This window comes from Leopardus geoffroyi, chromosome C2 (assembly GCF_018350155.1).
Source record: "Leopardus geoffroyi isolate Oge1 chromosome C2, O.geoffroyi_Oge1_pat1.0, whole genome shotgun sequence".
Classification (NCBI taxonomy): domain Eukaryota; kingdom Metazoa; phylum Chordata; class Mammalia; order Carnivora; family Felidae; genus Leopardus; species Leopardus geoffroyi.
In genome coordinates, this window is record NC_059333.1 from 62,438,142 (window position 1) to 62,452,666 (window position 14,525).

General features: G+C 37.8%; 1 protein-coding gene and 1 pseudogene across 6 annotated transcripts in view; one reads left to right on the top strand and one right to left on the bottom strand.

Annotated features, from left to right (window-relative positions):
- LOC123575924 (limbic system associated membrane protein) overlaps positions 1–14,525 on the bottom strand; it is an 823,468-nt gene that overhangs the window by 239,098 nt on the left and 569,845 nt on the right. The gene's annotated exons all lie outside the window — the stretch shown is intronic.
- LOC123575925 lies at positions 11,562–12,726 on the top strand (annotated as a pseudogene).

Sequence of the window (14,525 nt, forward strand, 5' to 3'; positions counted from 1 at the left end):
AATGATGGTGTTCAAGAATACAATTTAGACATCCTAGGAATCTTCCTCTACAATATAAAATCTGCAACAGGAAGCTATGTAATAATTATATGAGCTCATATTACTCAATTTGTGGTTAATTCTGAATTGCAAGACAGGCCACAGAATAGAAAGAAGAAATATAAATGTGTTTTCATAAGAAAAATGTAGAGGGGGAGACTTTATATTCCTAATATAAAAACATGCAAATTTACAAAACAGAAAAGATCTCCAGTGGTCAGGTTCCCAGAGAATTATTACCTATGATAAAATTTACTCATAATTTTCTCTCATTTTGTAAGAGGAATATATATCCAAGGACTTTGCTTTTTTATGGCACCCAGGATCCCCTGTTTCTTTTAACTAAGGGCAATATGTTCAGGTCCTAGATCTCAGAAACTGGAGACTCAGAAAGTGTTTGTGTTCAATAGTCAGAAATGTAATCACGTTGACATTGAATTTCACCTTCCTCGGGGTCACTACCAATGGGTTTCACTCTATTGCTTATCTTCCACTTCTTTGTACATTGTACCAGCTTCTTCCCATAGCATTTATATCTGATGTAGTCATTTGTTCCAGAAATAAATACCTCCCTAAATTCTATGTTACCATCTTACTTTCAAACTCTCTGTCTCCAAATATCTTGAAAGAATTGTTCTACATTACATCTTCATCTCCCATTCACACTTCAACCTACGGTGCAATCTGGATTCTTTCCTTAACCTCCAAAAAAAAAAACTGCTCTCAGGAAGCTCACCAATTTGAACCATGGAGTTTCTAGGTCCTATGAACAATTTTGTGATTATCCTATTTTTCTCAGGAGTATTTGATTTTGTTGACCATAACTACCTTCTTCCATTCTTTTATTTTCTAAGATGCCAGATTCAACTGTTTTTCATCTTACCTCTCTGGCCAACCTTTCCAGTTTAGCTTTTGGACTTACTTTGTCCTGTTCCTTAAATATCTGTATTTCTAACGTTTGATCACTGTTCTCTTCCTTCATATAACTCACTGTGAATGATCTTATCTATTGTCTAAGTTCAGAAGCTAAGGCCATAGTATGTATGACTCCCAAATCAGTATCTGCAGCTCAGATTTTTCTCATGACTTTTACACTTACGTTCCAATGGACCATTCTAAATTTTCATCAAATACATCACAGATACTCAAGACTCAACATACTCAGAACCAAAATTATCATCTTCCTTCCTACATGACACTTGTAGTCTTGTTCACTATCTCGGGGAATGGTGTCATCATGCAAACAGTTGCCCAAGCAAAAAAAGCATTATCTTCCTTGACTGCTCTCTTTCCTTTACTACCCCCATATAAAAAGGACCCTGAGTTCTGTGACTTATGCCTTTTAAATCTCTCTCAGATTCACTATTATTCCCAATCCCTATTCCCAGAGCCATAAACTTTTTTTTTTTTTTTTTGTTAGATTCTGCAAGAGCATTATAACGAATTTCTTTGCCTCTAGCCTTCCTTTCCTCAGGCTCACTGTCATTCATTCATCACACTGAAATAAGTTTTTTTTTCCATAAATGGCAAATGTGAGTATAATATTCTCTGATTAATCTCATTGCCTTCAAGATAAATCCAAACTTCCTAACATGAATTCACAAGCCATGGTTGGCCCCCGGTTAGCTCTCTAGACTTATGTATTCCTCCCTTTTCATTGTATCATCCAGTCAGATCAAATAATTTTGGTTCCTAGAATATACTATGCTTATTTACCCCAAGGCATTTAACATTCTATTTTTTCTACATGGAATATTCTTCTTCCAGTCCTTCATGAGGTCAGCCCCTTTCTTCCTTCAGGTTTCAACTTGTCATCCTGTTTTCTCGCTTTTTCCAGGAAGACTATTCTGTCATTTACCACCCCATTCCTACCCCTACCCCACTCCTGACTTCTTATTGAGTGAAGCATCCCTCCTATGTTCTCCCATTGTGCCCTATATTTCTGTACCATGGCCCTGAATCGTCATTGCTGGATTACTTACCTGTACCTGTCACTAAACTGAAAGACGCAGATGAGAAGTCCTTGGTTTTCCTGACCAGTGAATTGTATAGACCATGGCACTTAGAACATGGTAGGTACTCACAGGGTGTTTGAAAAAAGAAATTAATGAAAATCCCTGCCTGCCCCCAAACTTTTCTGAGCTCAAGTAAGTCATCTCATTGAATTTTTATCAGAAAGGAGCAACCTTTTATTTTGAGCCAGTAAAATACAGCTTTTATCAGTATTTCTTTAGCTACTCCTCTAATGACCTTGTTCACTATCAACTTTTTTGACTCTTAATTAAAAACAAAATTAACCATGGGGCACAGAAACATTTGTGTATGTTAGGAATATAGGAAGTGAGATAAACTTGGTGTCCAGCTTCTTGAATTATAGATGTATTCAGGGTTTAACTTCTTTTTTTCTTTTCTACGAGAAATCATTCATATATATTTGTATGGATGTATATAAATTTTTTTTCTAATGTTTATTTATTTTTGAGACAGAGACAGAGCATGAATGGGGGAGGGTCAGAGAGAGAGACACAGAATCTTAAAAAGGCTCCAGGCTCTGAGCTGTCAGCACAGAGCCCGATGCGGGGCTCGAACTCACAGACCTCAAGATCATGACCAAGCCAGTCGGACGCTTAACCGACTGAGCCACCCAGGCACCCCTGTGTGGATATATATAAATACATGTAACTTTTTTTAGTTTAGTGGTTTAATAGTTCCTTTCTAGTTTCCCATAGCCATTCATGCAGTCTGCATTTACACCATTACTGATAATATAAGATTAAAGCAGCAATGCAAGGTCTTTATTCTATTACCTCCTAACATCTTTATAAAGATCCTGGGAAGTAAAATGTATTCTCTTTTTATCGCCATTTCATAGATGCAGACACCGGGGACAAAATGGGTAAGACTCACACAGCTAAGTAATTGTAGAGTTAGGATCAAAACCTAAGGTTTATAGATTTCCTAAACTTAAGTCTTCTTCTAGATCATATTCACTTTGCAATAGTGGTTCCAAATAGTATTTTTTGCTCTATTTTAATTTTCAGTAAGGACAACTGTAGGAAATACTGTTTAACAAGATAATCTTATTTTCATTGGTAAACATAAGTTGTTTATTTATCAAAACCACTGTAATATTGATTTATGCTCATGGGCCTTCACATATTCTGCGTAGTTATTTTATTTTCTTCTGGAGTATTCCCCAACATTTTTTTTTTTTGAGAGAGAGCAAGCAGGGGAGGGGCAGAGGGAAAGAGAGAGAGGGAATCTTAAACAGGGTCCATGCACAAAGTGGGGCTGGATCCCACAACCATGAGATCATGACCTGAGCCAAGATCAAGAGTCGGACGTTCAACTGACTGACTCACGCATCACCCCCAACAATATTTATTCATAGGATATTAGTGTCTTTTATTATATTTTCCTAAATGTAATGTCATGAACCATTTATTTGATGTTTTCAACCTATTTGGTTTCAGGGATCTCTCTAATTTGTCTGGATTATTTTGTTTTCTTACTGATTAATGACAGCCTGTATACCTTAGGGAAATGATCTTTTGTTGTCATATTGTTTGCAGTTTCCACAATTCATTCTTAACTTCTTAATTTTATGAACATTTTCGTCTTGTAAAAGGTTTACATTTCTTTGGTGAGCTTTTTTTTTTTTTATGATTTCTACTAGTGTTTTTGCGCATAGACGTTTCTTTCTTAACATAAAATCAGTTAAATACTTCTGTCTATTTGTTATTTCTCTTTCAATGGTTTATTTCTTTTTTTTATTGCACTCTTTAAATCATCTGGAGTTGATTTATGGTGTGAGCTTTAACTGGGTTTTTTAATCCTCCGTGGTTTTTTAGTCAATTTCCGCAATACCTCTGGTTAAATTATATAAAATGTATACAGTGTTTTGGCTTTCAGAATTAGCCTACATGTGCTACCAAGCTGGCAAGAGCAATATTTCTGGGAAATATATAAATATAAACCTACTTATAATGCCAAGAAATTTTATGAAAGTTCATTAAAATATGTCATTAATCTTTTGGACACCACACTATTATTATGTGTTGCTAGTTCCAAAATTAATTGTTTATTAGACAAACACCTCCTAAAATGTTGAGTAAAAAACATAATTCAGATACCCTGCTTTCAGGACACTAGTGAAATTCATTATTCAAAGGAATTCTCAAGGTTTCCACTGCAAAAATTAAATAAATAAATAAATATGCCACACCTAATAGTTGTAACTTTAATTCTGAATTATTAAATAGGTGATATTCTTTCACTGAAATCTATATAAATTCTGTGTTAAAGAAATGTACATTTTTTCCATGCACTGAAAATTAAGTGACAGTTTCTAAAATAATACTAACATCTAGGTACACTTGTACACATGGATTCCTTCAGCTGTGCAATGCAACAGTATTAAGTAGGATTATGACACAGTCTGCCTCTGCCACTCATGATTTTATTGCCCTTCCTCATTCTTCTTGTAATTTCCTTACCCACTTTACCATATCTCCAGGGCTCCAGGGTCTGCCTTGGCTTTTGTGAACAAAGACATGCCTGTACATAATTTGTACAATTCTCTAGGTTCCAATGCATCCCTTCTCCTCTTTTGTGTAAGTCTCACATCTCTTATGTTTGGTCCAACATGGAAATGCAGGCAAAGTCAGGGACATAGTGGAGTGGACATATATCATGTGATCTGCCAAAATCCATGCCCTCTTCTGTCTGGAAAGACAACCCTGGTATTCCTTTGCAGAAAACACCTCCCACCAACTGCCATTGGTTTGTTGGGACTGTCAGTCAAGTGACCTATTCTCCTTTGGCCAAGGAGTGGGCATGTGACCAAAGATGGGCCACTATAGACTCTCCCTCCCTGGAACTTGGTTTTTATAAGGAATGACTCAAGAGAGGTTGAAACTGATTCAACTTATGGTAGACTGTGTTAATGTCCCCAATTCTCAACCTTTCCTGTATCCAAATCTTTTGCCATGCCTATCCCCTCCTTCAGTGGGTAGCAGACACTTTTCCATCCCTGGACCATGCTGCTTGTTTTGGCCAAGGATACAAGCATAGGGAATACAAGCAGAGTCTTGAGAAGTGTCGGCACGATTGGACTCACTTCGTCTTGTGCCTCTGCCATTTGCATGAGAAGAATGTACCCATCTGAGCCTGGTGGCCCTAGGAGAAGGAGGATGAGAGATGGCAAATGGGATTGCCAAATAAAATACAGGGCATCCTGTTAAATACGAATTTTATATAAACAGCAGATACTTTTTTAGTATAATTGTTCCAAACATTGCATGAGACATACTTATACTAACAATTATTTGTTATGTAAACTACAAATGTAACTGGGCATCCTATATTTTTATTTTGTGAACCTGACAACTCAAGGTACATTGTCACATGTAGTGAAACCCAGTCTGGATCTGCTGACTTGCACACTTGTGAGAAATAAAAAATAACTATTGTTTTATGTCCCTGAATTTTTGACTGGTTTGTTCAGCAGCAATAGTTAGCTAATACATATCATGAAAGGGCAGCCACCTGAAAGGACTATTATTTTTCACTACTGTCTGCAACTTGCATCCCTGGAGATGCATGGCTTCTGTGCCTTCAAGGTGATATTTTCTGCTTTTCTTTTGAGCCTGGGAACTATTCCATATTCTTCCAAAGACTCACCACTTTTTACATCAAATTAGCCAGTCAATTTCTGTTGCTTACGCCAAAGAATCCTAATTGTTACAAATTGGGAAGTAGTCATAATAAGGGGAAATTTTGAAGAGAGACATTTTCATAGAGGTAAATTGTCATTTATGCTTGGGTACTCCTTTGGGTTTCCACAAAACGAACTGAGTTGCATGTATAGCATTGGTTCTTATCTGTCATTACACATTGCTTTAAAAATAATTGTAGGTTTGAAAGAACATCTAATTCTAGCTGTGAGTGTTTCAATACCTTTGTCTTTAGTCCCTAACTGACCAGCCAGAAGAAGGACAATAAATCAATTCCAGAGGAAGGGATAAAAGTGGTCAGTTGGTTCATTTATCTAACCTCAAATAATTAGCATTTATAACTTGTATTCAATTCAAAATGTTATCCCTAATGGTGCAAATTATTAAGTTTGTCTCATCAGTTATTGCTTATTTGAAGTTTGGGAAAGGTGCATGTATCACTGTGTGCATGGTGGTAAAGGGGTGTTAAAAACATAACACTATCAACTTCTCAATTTCTAACCTTCTTTGGTGTGGCTAGAGAAGCTTACTATTTTTTGCACATGTAACACACTGGAAACCTATAGTGTATCTATATAAGCATTGCGCTCAGGAATCTACAGGATGTTTTTTAAGCAGCACTTGGTTTTAATCTCATGATCCAAAAATTCAACAATAAGAATAAAAATACACAATATAACATATTAATAACATCTTGTGAAACATCAAACATCCATCTAGTCTGGCATTTTGCTTCTGAAAATGCCAGTGAAGCATGTTGTGCTTCATGGTGTGGTAGGTTCCAGAATGGATGATAGGATTGGAAAATGTAGCACAGTTTGAGAGCCAGGGATTTTGATCCTGCTCTGACACTGGCTCATAAGGCAACCACATATTCTCTGATATTTGCTTTTGAATTTTCCTCATGAGGTACACTGTATGTGCTTAACAAGTTTTGAACGAATAAACACACAAATTAATGACAAGTTATTTAAATCTCCCTGAGACTTAGTTTCCTCATCTGGTAATTGAAAGTAATGTGCAAAGTTGATAATAGTTAATATTACAGGATTGTTGTTAGGGACAAATAAAATAATTCATGTAAACTTGTTTTTTAAACTGTAAGGGACTCTATAAGTGTAGCTATCTATTATATAGCTAATAAAGCAGTGTTGGCTTAACTCTTCCTAAGATAACATGATAACACAGTTCATGCATTTCTATGGCTAATGGCATTCGTTATATTTTTGCAGACACCATTATTGCCAGAAGGTGTAGGTAATTACTCTAATTCATAATTAATCATTAATATTGGCTTTAACAGAAAGTCACCCCAAAGATATGTATCCAGTTCTTATCTACTAATGGGCAGAGCTATGCCAATACGTTCAGCCCTTTAGTCAATGTCTAGACATTTTATACCTGTAATAAAAAGCGACACAAAGATGTGAAAGTGTACAATCATAAACAGAAAAAAGTTTTAGAAGCTTAACTCTTGGGCTCCTAAGGAAAAGCTCTCAAAATCAAATGTTATCACTGTTACATAATTTGTAATGTAAGCCTCAGTAAAAGAGAGGTCTTCTTTTATTTGTTGTTCTTATAGACAACAGATGTTGCCAGGTGTTTTGTGTTTGTAATTTGAGTCTCTAAAGCCTTAACTCTGGCCAAATAAAACAACCAGCAATGATAGTTTCTTTTCCACTAGTATTAGTTCTCACTGTTACTAGAATCCATTTATAAAGCAAGAAACATTCAGCCGCAGAAGTAGGTATTTGAAAAGGAGCACTCTTCAGGAACATGATTCCTTTTAAACACAAATTTCATGGGTGAGTAGGGAAAATGTGGAAACTATAGCTTCTTTGAGTATCAGATGAATATTAAAGTAGAAGAAACTCATTACACATATCAGTTACTCAAATTTCTTTGCCAGGAGTGATTACAAATGCTGCACTTATGCTTGCATTAGAAGATGAACAAAGTAACTTAAGGAAAGGGGGATAATATGCTAACAATTTAGAGGAAAAGATAAAATGTATATATAAAACAAAGCCAAGTACCATATGAGTGGTAATGTGGCAAAGTCAGAGAAATAGGAGCAAGGAAGCTTGTGAAAATGACATATTGAAACAATGTGCAGTCAAGAAAAAGCCATCCTCCTGTAATCAGGCAGGAGCAATTCTTGAATTATACATGTAACTAAAAGTTAGAGCCTGAAGTCTCACTTAACATACTCCTCTGAGATGCGGCTGCCATCTTACTGTGTTGGCCAAAGAAATAAGCTGGATACGACCTCCTCTTTGGCCTTTGAACCCTAAATTATCACATTCTCAAGGGGCCGTATGAGTTGCTGTCACTGTCTCAGGTAGTCAGACTTTCACCAAAATAGTTCCTATGACACATCCAGACAGTAGCCAACATCACAAGGGAGTGTTAATTTGGGTCAGACTGCTCTAAAAAACTCAAACACAGTAGCCGTTGTACAAAGAAATACCATGAGCTCACTTATACACCACCTAGTGGTGGATGTCTACCCAAGGTGATACATGTGTGGCATGGGTATCTACATCTGATTGAGGCTCCCAGTAGACCTAAATAGAAAGTACATTACATTGGAATTTTTCTATATTTATTAAAAGTTCAGAATTACCCTGGAATCTAAGTGTGTGGGCTGGTTTCGAAAGGGGACAAAATATTCAGGCACCAGCATTTGCATTCATGACCAGCTAAGGGCATCCATTATTGCTGCTTCAGCAATACGTATACTCTGTGGGATGTCAAATGGCTGTTCTCGTGTACAGGTCATTGCCTTGCTAAATAAGAGCAAATGGAACTATCCTGATTCTGTTCACTGAGGCTGCAGTTACTCAACAAGTCAGAAGCTCCTCCAAAATTTCATATTCCCAGACCCTGATTCCAGCTGTTTGGATATTTATTTTTGCTAATCTGGGAAAACATCCAGACGCTGATTTAATCAGTCGATGGGAGGAATGAATCTGCTTTCTTCCCTTTACCTCACAAAAGAGCTTTATCATTTCTGGTACTTACAGAATAGTCTTTAGATACTGTCCAACCACAGCAGATGGTTTTGTTATCTGGCAGAAATGGGGGTATCGAGCAGAGGGAAGTTCAAAAATATCAGGCTACCTAGGGTGGGTAGCAAATAGCAACTGGGTGAATTCCAAGGGCTCAGAAATGGCACCCACAGACTCTAGCAGAGAAAAAAGAAGTCCATCTTTTCTCTCTTTGCACTCAAAACTCAGGTGGTATTCCTGGCATCTACTAAAGAACCCTCTCTGTATTCCATGAAAAGCCTGTAAAGATTTAGCCCTAAACCATGACATATCCTAAAAGCTACAAAATACATCATGTGCAGTCAATATATATATATTTTTTCTGTGTTCCATTAGTGTTCTTTAAAAAATGTGGGAAAAAAATTGCCTTTTCCTTATGGATGAATTCTTTAGTCAATAAGACAATATTAGAGATAAGTCCATATATTAAAAGAGGACAGGGGGCACGTGAGTGGCTCAGTATTAAGTGTCTGACTTCAGCTCAGGTCATGATCTCCGGTTCATGGGTTACTGCCCCGTGTTGGTCTCTGTTCTGACAGCTCGGAGCCTGGAGTCTGCTTCAGATTCTGTGTCTCCCTGTCTCTCTGCCCCTCCCCTGCTCACATTCCATCTCTCTCTCTCAAAATAAATAAGCATAAAAAGAAAGATCACAGGATTTTAAATTTTTTTTTTTTTTTTTTTTTTTTTTAGTAATCTCTATGCCCAGTGTGGGGCTTGAACTCATGACCCTGAGATCAAGAGTTGCATGCTCTTACAATTGAGCCAGCCAGGTGCCCCAAAAGAGGAATTTAAATGAGAGAGAAATAAACTATAAGTTAAAAGAACATAGAAGTATAAAGAGTTCAGAGACCAATCTTATGTCTATTATGTTTAGGAATAATACAAATTAACATTTATTGAGAGACTATAACATATAAAGACACTGTGCTAGGCATGATCAGAGGTGAGGAGAGGATAAAACAATGATAATTATGACCTAGATCAGCCAGTTTTTATTATTTCAACAAAAGTGCCAGTAAAAAGGTTACTGAAAAAATAATAATACTTAACACTAACATTTTTTAAATGGTTTACTGTTCATCTCATTTCTTCATTCCATTTTGAGAATTAGAAATGTGTAGAAATAAATATGGTGCTTGTAAGAATCCCTTAAACTTAAAGATTCCATGCCCATATTACTAGCCTAAATTCTATTTTTTTTTAGTTGCTTAAGGCATATAGTGTTCTTTGCGTGTAGGGAAGGAGGTAGATTCTAATAGAAACCAACTAGGGTGAACTAAAGCATGCCTTGAATACAATGAAAATAATAAAAGTTGTTTCCTGCCACTGCTCAAGGGCCCAGAAGATAGAATATTTAGAGAAAGAATAGGATTGACAGGAGGTTTTCAGAATTTCTTTCTTTGAATTGCCCTTGTTCAAAGCTTACCATGAACAATTATGAACTGAATATGGAGTATTCACATTATTTCCTTCTAAACAAACAGAGTTACCATTGTGAATTAATTAATACATTCATGCCAATTATAATTTTTCAAAAATTATATATAATGGTAGGAAATACAGTAATTATCAAAAATGTTAAATATAACTAGGAGAAACAGAATACTTCCTGCCATTCTAAGTAGGCTTAAAAATTCCAGACAGGTAAATAGGTATGCAGCATTCGGGGGAGGAAGGAAATACAAAGCCTGGAGTTGATGAATATGAATTAGGTCTCCATTTTATCTTTCCTTGACCTCTGTTTGAGGGACAAAGGAACATTAAATAATGAAAAAAGACATAAGCAAGCAGAAAAGTGAAGAGAAATAATAAAAATAATAAAGATAATTAATAATAATAATATGAAGTAGTATAACATTATACAATTTATGAAACTCTGATATATGTCTTGCCTTATTTGATCTACACCTATCCCAATGTGATGGCTTGGACAAGTTTTATTACTACCACCCCCCCACCCATATATTGGTTGAATAACTGAGATTCAGTAAGGTTCATTCTTTTGGCCAAGGTCACAAAGCTAGAAAGTACCAAGTTCATAACCAGTTCATCTGATCAAGAAGATCTAGGAAGATCTTGGTATTTCAAGACTAGATTAACTACTGCTGAGATACGAGATGCTAGTATATTGATTGAATTAAACAGCTGCAAAGATGACCAGGGCACAACTACAGATAGGAAAGTCTGGATAGGTGGGTACTTGTGTTCAGTACAGTGATGGAAATGTCACTGATTATGTTGAGATCCCGGAAGTCTGGTTTACCAAAGTTTGTTGTCTCTGCATTACTCAGTTCAGTTTTTTAGCTCAATTATTACATGGTTAAAAATTTGGCTTTTTGGGGGTGCCTGGGTAGCTCAGTTGGTTTAGCGTCTGACTCTTGATTTCTGCTCAGGTCATGGTCCCAGGGTCATGGGATTGAGCTCTGCTGGCCAAGGAGCCTGCTTAAGATTTTCTTGCCCTCTCCCTCTGCCCCTCTTTCCCCTGCTTATTCTCTCTTTCTCTCTCTAAAACTAATAATTAATAATAATAATAATAATAATAAAGAATTTGGCTTTCTGGTTTTGAGGTATTTTTAAAAATAATGCATCTAAAGGATACAAAAATGCTGACTTGAAGGGGCACATGCACCCCAATGTTTATAGCAGTGCTATCAACAATAGCCAAATTACTCTGCTCCTCCCTGTTTGACAGACAGCCGTATCTTCTGGTGTGGTGCCAACCGCGTTCTCAAGACATGGTGGTGAAGGCTTGAGTCAATGGATTTGGCTGTATTGGGAGCCTAGTCACCAAGACTGCTTTTAATTCTGGCAAAGTGGACATTGTTGCCATCAATGACCCCATCATTGATCTCAACTACATGGTTTCCATGTTCCAGTGTGATTTCACCCCCAGCAAATTCCATGGCACAATCAAGGCTGAGAACAGGAAACTTCTCATCAATGGAAAGCCCTTCACTATCTTCTAGGAGTGAGATCCTGCCAATATCAAATGGAGTGATGCTGGTGCCGAGTATGTTGTGGAGTCCACTGGGGTCATCACCACCATGGACAAGGCTGGGGCTCACTTGAAGGGTGCAGCCAAGAGGGTCATCATCTCTGCCCCTTCTGCTGATGCCCCCATGTTTCTAATGGGTGTGAACCAGGAGAAGGGTGACAACTCCCTCAGGATTGTCAGCAATGCCTCCTGCACCACCAACTTCCTGGCCTCTCTGGCCATGGTCATCCATGACAACTTTGGCATTGTGGAGGGATTCATGACCACAGTCCATGACATCATCACCACCCAGAAGACTGTGAATGGCCCCTCTGGGAAGCTGTGGCATGAGGGTTGAGGGGCTGCCCAGAACAACATCCCTGTTTCTACTGGTGCTTCCAAGGCTGTGGGCAAGGTCATCCTTGTGCTGAATGGGAAGCTCACGGACATGGCCTTCTGTGTCCCCACCCCCAACATATCTGTCATGGATCTGACCTGCTGCCTGGAGAAAGCTGCCAAATATGATGACATCAAGAAGGTAGTGAAGCAGGCATCATAGGGTCCCCTCAAGGGCATCTTGGGCTATGTGACACCCCCACTCTTCCACCTTCAACATGGGCTAGCATTGCTCTCAATGACCACTTCATCAAGCTCATTTCCTGGTATGACAATGAATTTGGCTACAGCAACCAGGTGGTGGACTTTATGGTCCACATGGCTTCCAAGGAGTAAGAGCCCCCTGGTCCACCAGCCCCAGCAAGAGCAAGAGGAAGAGAGAGGCCTTTATCTGCTGGGGACTCCTTGCCCCAACTCATTCCCCAATACACTCTCCTGACCTCCAGTTTCCATCCCAGAGACCCTTGAACAAAGGAAGGGCCTTGAGGAGCCCTACCTTACCATGTGCCATCAATAAAGTATACTGTATCCAGCCAAAAAAAAAAAAAAAATAGCCAAATTATGGAACGAGCCCAAATGTACATCAGCTGATGAGTGGACAAAGAAGATGTGGTATACATATGTGTGTGTGTGTATGCATATATATATGCATATATAATACACTAGAAAATATTATACTAAGTAAGTCAGTCAGATAAAGACAAATATATTATTACACTCATACGTGGAATTTAAGAAATAAAACAGATGAACATAGGGGAAGGGAAGGAAAAATAAGATAAAAAACAGAAGGAGACAAACCGTAAGAGACTCTTAAATAGAGAACAAATTCAGGGTTGCTGGAGGGGAGATGGGGGTGGGCTAAATGGGAGAGGGTCATTAGGAAGGGCACTTGTTGGGATTGAGCACTGGGTATTATAAGTAAATGTTGAATCACTGGGCTCTACTCCTGAAACCAATACTATACTGTATGTTAACTAACTTGAATTTAAATACATAATTAAAAAAAAATTTAATGTTTATTTTTGAGAGAGAGAGGGAGACACAGAGTGTGAGCAGGGGAAGAACAGAAAGACAGGGAGACACAGAATCTGAAGCAGGCTCCAGGCTCTGAGCTGTCAGCACAGAGTCTGATGCAGGGCTCGATCCCACGAACTGCGAGATCATGACCTGAGCCGAAGTCGGACGCCCAACCGACCAAGCCACCCAGGCGCCCCATGTATATATTTGTTTTTAAAAAAGAGAGAAAAACAATATACATTTAAAAGCAAGTTGACTTTGTCACAACTAGCATAAACTTCAAGCCAGCGAGTCCATTTTATTTTCTTGTTCATGGTAGCATATTTCAATGGATGTGGATAATATTCTACACAATTTCATTATATATAATATATATATATAATATATATCCATTATATATATATATACACATATATATCCATTATATATATAATTATATATGTGTATATACACATATATATCCATCATATATATATGTGTATATATATATATATATATATACACATATATATATATATGTATATATGTATATATATATATAAAATAGATATATTTGCCATTAATGCAGTTATGGGATATTTTGACCATGTTGATGATCCATTAAAAGTGCTATAAGGATATAATGAAAAAAATGCTGGTAATATTTATATCTGTAATTACAAAAGCATGAACACTTTTACAGTGGAAAGTAGAGACATCTTCACAGGCCTCATTTACCGCCTGTATTGCAGATAAATTTGACCAATCTCCCTCAATTTGGCCAATGCAAAATGGGGTTTCTCTTCACTCTCCCTTCTCTTAAAATTCAAGAGGGGGCAGGTGGTGGTGGTGAGAAGGAATGCTCTGTCCCTGCTTCCACAAATAAATCCCGAATGGGGTGAGTCTCATTAATCTTGAGCTAAATGTGAAGTTAGACATGGAAGCATCTCGGGTCCCCACTGTTTGTTCAGAGCCCTAGGCATGTTATGGAGAAAATGTCAAAGATTTCTGCTTTGGCTTCTGCACCCTGCCATGATGTTTTATTCAAACTTCCATGTCCTAGGGAAATAAACACTGGCTATCAAAATCCTCCACCTGACTTCCAGTCTCACACATAAACATGCACAACACCTCTGTTTAGGAGCACAGATCAATCCTCCCTCCCCAAGAGCAGTCTCCAGGGAATGTGCTGTGAGGCTGGAGCTCTCAGGCCAGGGATTTCTGAGGCAGCACGGCCATCTGTGACTCTGTTCGTCTCCCTCTCACAACACGCGTGCTTATACAACACAGTGTGTCTGCTGACCCTGTCTTCCAACAAGGGGTGCTTTTAAC